Genomic DNA, 10,032 nt, shown 5'->3' with positions numbered 1-10,032 from the left:
TGTGTTCATGGCCTGGCTCCTGCCGGTTCTCCTATAACCTGAAAGAGTTCCACACAGGCCTTACTCTCATCCCTACCCACTTCTTCCTTGACATTGTCTCCCAGCTTTATAGACTATCACTCCCAACACATCTCCAATCTCAGAAATCTCCCCCAGGGTTTCAGGGGGTGTTTTTGTTTTGTTTGTGGCTACTTTACTCGGCAGCAGGATTTGGCTCCCTGACCAGGGATCTAACCTGTGCCCTCTGCAGTGGAAGCTCAGAAGCTCTAAACACTAGACTTCCAGGGAAGTCCCAGGTTTATAGTCTCCTTTGCCCAATGGTCAACTCCATGCAGACACCCTGCCACCATTTCAAACACAGTGGATTGTAGTTTTAAAATGTAACCTTCACTTTTGTTGAAAGACATATAGACAATAATGTAATGTCACCTTTTTTTTCCCAACCGTGATTAATAATGTGGGAGGAAACAGACAGAACAGGCTCCATCTTGAAAGCAGGACTCCATTTGGGGCCGGACTGTGGACTTGAGCTATATGCCCAGTATCTATGGAAACGACATACCAACTGGAAAACTAGACCTCCCGGATGGAAGAACCTCAGGGCTCAAACCTAGACTCTCCATTGCCTAAAAGAATACCCTAATTATCTGTGTAACCAAACAGAATCATAAATCCTATTATGCTTATTGGGGTATGACCACAGGCCTATTGATAATTTTCCACTGTTAACTACCTAGGCTTAGGCATATGAATCACGGGTTAACGTTGATTCTATATTTCTCTTCCTTTGTTCAGACCAGTTTCAGGGAATTTGGGGAGGTGGGTTTGGGCACGTACACTTAGGGTATATAAGGTTTTCACAAAAATTGGTGGGGGTCCTTGGCTAAGAGGAGACTCTGCCTTGGGCCCGCCAGTGTAATAAACGGCACTTCACTATCTGCATCGTCCTTCTGAGTGAGTTTGTTTCCCGGAACACGTGGCTACAACAATAAGACAATCTTGAACAGAACTTGAGAATTTGACCCAGACCTACAGAAACTTGGTGCCGTTGTTGAGTCATGAATAGCCTTTCTTTACCACGATAAAGAAGCTGAAATTAAACAAAGAGCTTTGATTAGCTGATTAATCAAGTTGGAGCAAGCTCCCAGTAAAGCTAAATTTAACTGTATCCCAAACTGCAGACTTCTTCTTTTATGATTTCTTCCAACTCAGTGTAATTGGATTGCTCATTCTGGGTGCTGGTTATGTGAGGGGGACCATTGTACTTTTCTGTGTATGTTTGAAATTTTTCATGATAAAAATCTGAAAAAGAAATAATATCTCTCTCCTAAAAAAAAAAAAAACAAAAACTGGTCTTAACTGGCTGGTTAGCACTTATCTGAACATAATCCTTAACCTTCTGGTTTGAGAGAATTGCCTGGGCTTTCATGAGCATGCTTTTTGCAGGAAATCATGTGCTATGAAACATAGGACTGTGCACTGAAGCTGCAAATGACATCATCAATGAATTATTTTTCCTTGTGCTCCTTTTCTTTGTTCTTCTAACCATATGTGTATATAAATGTGTGTGTGTGTGTGTGTGCTCTGAGAATTTCTGAGCAGGAGGAAGTGGTTCAATCTGCTTGTCTATGAGCAGCTGTTGGCTTTCAGAATAAAGAAGTGACTCTGCCTCCTTTCTGATTCACATGCAATATGAAATTTGCTTTCATCCACATCTAAATTTAGATGCTTGTCTTCTCCCCCTCTAAAACTTAATCCTCTTCCCCATAACACTGTAGAAAAAACCCTTGGCTTCACCATGGTGTTTAGGTTAAAGGTACAAGAGGAGTTTAAGTGTAGAGTGCAAGAAACATCACCGAGAGAATGCAAACTGGCATGGAAACCTGATGCAGGGAAAACTGCATTTGATAAAGACGCTGCCCAGCCTCTGCAGGTCTCAGGGTTAGAATGGCAGGGCTCTAGAGCCTAGCAGTTACGGGCATCGTTGTGATACATCGAGGAACTCAGCCCTCCCATTTCTTCAACCGTAACTTTTACTCTTTCCCACACCTTCCCCACTCCTAGCTTCATTTTCACAGAAAAAGACAATCTCTCTTGACCAAAATCTGAATTTTTAAATATTACCAGTTTGCACATTTCACCCACTTTGTTTACATTTTTATTTTGACACGATATGAAACGTACAGAAAACCTGTGAGAACAGCGTGAAGGAACCATGATATAGCCTTTACCCTAGTCTTACTTTTATTTTCCCTCTATTTTTCTTTATTGCTAAGTCTTGCTGATTTTATTGATTTCATTAATCTTTACAAGGAAATAATTTTTGTTTTTCTCTCTTTCTTATTGGCTTTCTCTTTCACTGACTTCTGCTCATTTTTATTAAATTTCCTTTCTTCCTGCTACTTGTTTTTCTTTGAAAATTTTTTTATTGGAGTATAGTTGATTCACAATGTTGTGTTAGTTTCAGATGTACAGCAAAGCGAATCAGTTATACGTACACATATATCCACTCATTTTTAGATTCTTTACCCACGTAGGCCATTACAGAGAACTGAGTAGAGCTCCCTATGCTTTATAGTAGGTCTTCATTCGTTATTAATTTAATATATAGCAGTGTGTATATGTCAGTTTATTCCTGTTACTTTGGATTTAATCTGTTCTTTTTCTAGCTACTTAAAGTGGAAAGTTAGATTATTGTTCGAAACTTTTCTTCTTCTGTAATATAAGCATTTAAAGCTATAAATTTCCCTCTAGGCATAACTTTAGCTATATCCCACATATCATGATATGTTGTACTAGCTTCCGGTTTAAGATATCTTAAAATTTCTCTTATGATTTTTTGATTAGTAGTGTGTTATTTAATTTCCAAATACTTGGGGCCTTTCTAGATTTCTTTTACAACATAGTCCATAAAATATCAGTGCTTTAATATTTATTTATATTATCATGCAGCATATGGTCTATCTCAAGGAACTTTCTTGTGTCCTTGAAAAGAAACATCAGTATTCTGCAGTTATCAGGTATAGTGTTCTAGACACAGAAATGGACAGAAGGAAGACGATGTTAAGATACAGGGAAGACAGGCTCCAGAGGGAACTAACACAGCCAACACCCGGATATCACACCTCCAGCCTCCAGAACAATGAGAAAGTAAATTTTTGTTGTGTAAGCCACACAGTCTGAGGTACTTTGTATGGCCCTGCTAGCAAAGTTATATAGCTACTGAGTGCACGTATTTAGGATTGTTAAATCTTCTTGATGGATTGAATCTTTAATCAATATTAAATTTCTCTTTATATTTAGTAGTATGCCTCATCTTGAAATCTACTTTGTCTAATATGAGCATGACTCTACCAGCTTTCTTTTTTTTTAATTAATTTATTTTTTAACTGGAGGATAATTGCTTTATAATAGCATGTTGGTTTCTGCCATATGTCAACATGAATCAGCCAGAGGTATACATATGTCCCCCATCTTCTTGTGTGTTCTTATTTTTGTTTCTATTTCATCTTATTATGTGTACTACATACATATGATGTATTTTTCCATCCTTTTACTTTGGCTTTATCAGTGTCTGTGTGTTTAAAGTATATCTCTTCAGACAGCAGAGATTTGGGTCATTTGTGTCCAATTTGATAATCTCTGCCTTTTAATGGAAGTGTTCAATTCATTTTACAACTAATGTAATTATTGACATGGTTTGGCTTAAGTCTACCATCTTGCCATTTATTTTATATTTGTCCTACCTGATTTTTGTTCTTCTGTCTTCAATTAATTAAATATTTTTAGTAGTTTATTTTATTTCCTCTATTTGCTTTTTTAGCTCTACCTTTTTGTACAATATTATCAGTTTAGCTCTAGGGGATTACAATATATGCTCTTAATTCATTACATTCTACTTCTTTTCAGCAGCGTTTCAGTGACATTTTTTGTTGGTAAACTTTGATGTGTATCCCAAGCTTCTGTGGCAACATGGTTTATCAGGGGTGGTTGCTTTCTTAAGTTGGGTTCCTAAAAGCACATGTTGAAACAGGAGGGAGGTACAAATGATTTATTAAGGAAGTGTTGCCGTCCAAAATCTTGGCTTTCTCTGCCCACCGAAGCCGGATGAAAAACACGGAGACAGAGTTTAGAGGAAATAGAAAGGTGGCTTTTATTCTCAGCTGGCGGAGAGGGGAACGAGGTAGGCCCATGCCTGAAGAACTGTGCCCCCCGCCATGAGAGGTTTAGGGGCTTATATAAAGCCAGGGCTCGCAGTCAGGAGAAACAAAGGTGATAGGATCTTGATTTCTTCCTCTCGCATTGTTTCAGCGACAGTCATAAACTGGTGTCAGTTTACTCAATTACAGCAACCCGGGAACTGAGTCTGGCAGTTCAGGGGCCCTGCCGCCTTCCTTCTGATATGCAATTACACAGGGAAGGGTGTTGTAAGGATAAACACCAGAGAGGGGGTGTATTTAGCAAAGAGTCAAGGGAAAAGAGATGTGAAGTGTGGCTCCTGCAGAGTTAAGGGGCAGAAAAGCAAACTTAGTTACAGACATGCAGAGTTAGAAGCGGTTAAAGTTAAAAAAAAAAAAAAATAGGAATCTTCAGGCCTGCTCACTGTTCTCTTATATTCTTTGTTCTCAGGAAAGGGAAAGAGAAAAACTCATTCCTCTTTTTTCCTTTTCACTGCAACAGAAGTGCTCCAGGGAAAACAGGAAAGGAATGGGGAAAAGAGGCACAGAAAGGGAAGAAGCCAGGAAGAGTATGATGTTGGCCAAGCCCCAGCTTCAGCCTGATCCAGGGGGCAGTGCTGAAGGGTAAATTATACCTCACGTAGTTCATCCTTCTTAAACAAGAGATCTGTACGTTCATACTCCTGAACCAACCAGTAGCATGGACCCAGTAGGGAGAAGAACACAAACTCTCAGGGAATTCCTGTTCTGTTTGTATGATGGTGTTCATAGTAGCCCCCATAGCCCAAGGGAGATCCTCTGAATGAAGTCGCAGTTATAAGCCATTAGATACCCAAGGCACGGAAGCTGGAGGATGACAAAACAGAAAGGGTGAAAGGAATTGATACTGCGGTTTATAATAAGAAATATATATTTGATCTTTGACCCTGTTCCTGGCGTAGGACTCCGAAAATCCTTGGGACTTCCTATGTGATAAAGACATCATAAAGGTGTCTATTCAAGTTGTGTTAATGAAGTGACTTGGGAAGCTGTTGGGTCATCTAAGGATGAGCTGGTTGCCAGGGGAACAAACTATGTGATTAGGGACTTTGAACTTTGAGTTCCACCCCCCTGACCTCCAGAGAGGGGCGAGAGGCTGGAGATTGAGTTCAATCACCAATGGTCAATGATTTAATCAATCATGCCCAGGTAATGAAGGTTCCATAAAAACCCCCAAAGGACAGGATTTGGAGAGTTTCTGGGCTCGTGAACATGTGGAAGTTCAGGGACAGTTGCTCAGAGATGGCATGCAAGCTCTGCACCCTGCCCACACACTTTGCCGTGTGTAGCTCTTCTCTCTGACTGTTTCTGAGTTATATCCTTTTATAAAATACTGGTAATCTACCAAGTAAAATATTTCTCTGGGTTCTAAGCTGCTCTGGCAAATTAATGAAATCCACGAAGGGGGTCATAGAAACCTCTGATCTTGAGTGACTGGTTGGAAACCCAGGTGAAAACCTGGAATTATGATTGGCATCTGGGGTGGGAGAGAGTCTTGTAAGATTTAGGCTTAAACTGTGGTTATCTATTTTTAGGTAGGTAGTATCAGAATTGAGTTGAATTGTAGGACACACAGCTGATGTGGAAGAATTGCTTGATATATGGGGGGAGAAAACACACATCAGAATTAGAATCAGAGGGACCCAAGGGGAGGTAGGTGAAGCACCAACAACATTTGCTACAACAGGACAGTTATGAACGAAAGGCCCTGACAAAATTTCCAAAAAAAAAAAAATGCTTTGCACAACTTCAGTAGAAAGTCAGTTAAGACATGATTTCTTTTCAGTGTGTGCCTCTGGGAGCATAGTGGGAAGTTTCATGGGCCAACCCATCAATATATCAAGATGAGAAAGTCTTGCCTCTTTGATAACCACTCATGTTATACTCCCAAGAACTAAGAGCAAGATCTAGGCCATCTGACTCAGGTTTCTGTGTATATATTGGCCAACATAGTTTTTAAGATACTATTTTGTCATTTTACCCCCTTGATGAATCTACAGTGAGAGCTGACAGTTAAATTCTTGCTGTTTCTCAAAGACTTCCAGTTTGACCAATGAAGTGTGTGTTCCATTATATTAAATAATAGTATTATTTCAAATCTGAGTGTGGTAACTTTTCACAGCTCTTTGATGATGGAAGTATATTATAATTTGCACGTGGTGATATTTTTGTGTATCTCATGAATATGTGTTTATGTGATCAGCATTTGTTCATCTGGATGAAACCAAACAGAATGATTCTGTAGTGGATTGTCCCCTCCAATTATATCCTTAAAAGTGGCTGACATGAAAGTACTACCACTCACGAAACATGTTGGAACACACTGATAACGTTTATCAGACTTCCTTTACCATACCCCACCGCTTAATTCACGTGAGCCATCCCCACCGATCTTGCCACTAAAGTGAAGATTCTTGGGCGCCATCAAGTGGCCATCTGGGGAATGAAGGTGAGCTGGTTGAAGACCATTTGGCCTCCACAGATGTCCCTGTAAACTTGGAGCCTGGTTTCAGAGCAGAGCAACATTCAAGAGAGTTAAAGCTTCCGAGGAGCCAGCTGAAAAGTGAAGGAAATAAAGCCATGGCCCAAGAAGAAAGAAAATGGTTGCAGTAGCCATGGCATTTTGACTTGGAGCACCTCATAGGACTTCTTCAGAAGACAGGTAGAAGGCACGGAAAGTCATTAATCTAAAGACACTTGGAGACTTTTCTTCGCTTTGTTGCTTTCCAGTTGGCCACAAATATGAGCAAAGTCAGCTGGAACAAATAAAAACATTGGCAGATTTATATGAAGGGTGTGTGATTTGAGGAAAGCAGTCAGCTCATCACCTATGCAGACGTCACACATCTAAGGGGAACATCGAAGGGGAATGAGCACTGAAACCAATGAATAGATCCATCTGCGTAAAAGTCGACAGTACACTGTCCTTCCATCTTTCTCCTCTGCCCTCCTCAGCCCAGATCACCGTCACAAGAAGGTGGCTGCAGTTCCAAAAGAAAATGACTCTTTGGGGTCTGTGAGGGGGAATGAAGAAACTTTTCTCAGAAAGTTTCCCCAGGAGATTCCTCCCCATATCTCACTGGCAGAACTGTATCCATATTGGCTCAATCCCCGTTCGGGGGAATGGTACACAATTAATCAAGATTTGCCCCTGGACTAGGAATAGTGGTAGTTTCTAGGGGAGGAGGGATGTGTATAGAGATATCTGCAAGAAATCAAGATTCTGTTAACAAAAAAGAGGGGAGAAGGGTTATATAAAGGCAAACAGGTATGTTTTCAAAAACAGACAAATACGAGGTTTTGAATATGTTGGAGTTGGAAGTGAAATTGCTGGATTTAGCTGCTGGGACAATGTGTAAGGGCAAAATGACCAGCCAAGATGAGTGAAATGTAATACTAACATACTTGGACAGTAGATAGGAATTGTATTTTGGTTTTCAGAAGGAGTGCTGTACCTGAAGAGGAGCAGGCCTCTCCCCATTTAGAGGTAGTCATGGACAGATGTGAGAGTTGGCTCATAAAGAAGGTGGAACACCGAAGAATTGATGCTTTCAAACCAGTGCTGGAGAAGACTCTTGAGAGTCCCTTGGACTGCAAGGAGATCAAACCAGTCAATCTTAAAGGAAATCAATCCTGAATATTCATTGGAAGGACTGATGCTGAAGCTGAAGCTCCAGTACTTTGGCCACCTGATGGAAGGAGTTGACTCATTGGAAAAGATCCTGATGCTGGGAAAGCTTGAAGGCAAAAGAAGAGGGTGGTAAAGAATGAGACGGTTAAAAAAAAAAAAAAAGAATGAGACGGTTAGATAGCAACCCCAACTCAATGGACATGAATTTGAGCAAACTCCAGGGGATAGTGGAGGGTCGAGGAAGCTGGTGGGGTACTGTCCCTGGGATCACAAAGAGTCTGACATGACTCAGTGACTGAACAATGAATAGCAACAAAGACAAAAACAGGAGACTCCAATGAGACAGATGTCCTAGTCCGTGTCTATGGTTCTGGACAGAGCTCAGGCTAGAGGCACATCTGGCGCCACCGACTGTACAGAGGATTATAACAGCAATGGGAACTTGTCTCCATTAGTCTTTGTACAACAAACGCAAATATTGCTTTTTAATGGCAGAAAAGAGTGAATTGCTTACTATAGAATCAAGGGTACCTAATGCATAGGCTGAAAGGACTTGTTTAAGGGAAGAAAATCCATTTAGATTTTAAGACCTAGGTAATTATTTAATGTGGTTAGCTTGAGTTATACGCAGTAGAGGTTTTATATTTGAAGTATAATTTAATATTTACTGTCAGCAAAAGCCAGACATGTCTAAGAAGGTATGCATTTGTGAGACTGTGGTGAGCCCGGGTCCCTTGAGGATGGCTACTTCCCTAGAAGGAAATGAACGTCTCTCTTTTTTTACTGATTTGTCATGTCCAATTAATGGGCTTGGGACAGGCATAATTGTAATTTATTTTAGAGTCTTTGTGGCCCTTGACAGCACAAGACGAAAGAGAATAAGAAATCTCATTTGGGCCTTTTAGTGAGGAGGAGGCCAACAGAAGGCTGTTAACATATTGGATGAGAACAGTTTCCAGGAAACGTTACATTATTTAAATCACTTTTAAGAACTAATACAGGAGTTGCAGGCTGAAACTGCAGATTAAACATTCACATCTAGATTCATTCCCTCTAAAACTCCTGCTAAAATCATAGTAATTTTCTTAAACTACAATATATCCACAAAGATGAGAGAGCATCTTTAGAGAACTGCTGTCTTCTCTAAGACAGCAGTAACAACATTTTGGAACTTAGCAGAAGAGGAATGGTGACTTTTAGCCGATCTAGGAAAAGACAGGTCCTGGACTAGTAGTGGACAAAAGTGAAAACCAACCCAGTTAATATGGAATTCTGAAAAGGCACAGCTACTGAGAGAACCAGGTATCTCTGGAATTGGGAGTAAAGAAGTGTATAAATTAATGAGGATTGGGCAAAAGCAGTTTGAAAGATCCCTAGATTCCCCTACCCCACTGCATATATTTGGGGTGGATTCCCCATTACTTCACTCCTTATGACCATATTTTCTTTTAATTCCTTGAACATATTTTGTTTTAGGTTTTTGAACGTATTTATAATGATTTCCTTAAAGTCTTTGCTAAATTCAGCATCTGGGCCATCTTGCAGCCAGTTTCTATTGACTCTTTTCTGTTGTTTTTTACTATGGTTCACATTTCCTTGTTTTTGTTTTTGACATATGTAGAAATTTTAGACAATTTAATGGACACTGTGGCTGGTACATTTTAGAGGCTCTAGATTCTGTTATCTGCTTGACTTCTAGTATCTATTTTACCCTTAACTTAGTAGCAGTCTCTCTCTGGAAAGCCTCAGGTCGTCTTCTCATATACATGTGCATCCCGGGAGCCAAGTATTCACAGGGGACCCCCGCACACACATAGACTTTTGCCTCCCCCACTCCATAACAACATCTTTGTCAGGGCCATGACCTGTAGCCTGTAGCTGTTTCAACAACCCTGAGCTCTGATCTCTGTCTCTTCAACTCAGCAAGGCATTCCTACTTTGCTAGGACTTCAGCTTGCTGTGCTATGGTTGAAAACTGTTTTTTCCAGCAGAGAACAAAAATGATTTGGGGGCACATCTGATGAGTTTCCCTTCTCTCAAGGATCAGTGGCAGGGGCTGGCTGTTGTCCAAGGCAAATGAGAATGGTTGCCCATATTTTTTTGTCCAGTATTATGGTTGTTTATGGGAGGGAGGCTAATCTGGTACCAAAGATTATATCATAGCTGGAACCCTTCCTTACCTGA

Source organism: Ovis canadensis, chromosome 18 (genome assembly GCF_042477335.2).
Source record: "Ovis canadensis isolate MfBH-ARS-UI-01 breed Bighorn chromosome 18, ARS-UI_OviCan_v2, whole genome shotgun sequence".
NCBI classification, from domain to species: Eukaryota; Metazoa; Chordata; class Mammalia; order Artiodactyla; family Bovidae; genus Ovis; species Ovis canadensis.
The sequence above is the reverse complement of the archived record's forward strand: the minus strand, read 5'-3'. Positions refer to the sequence as shown.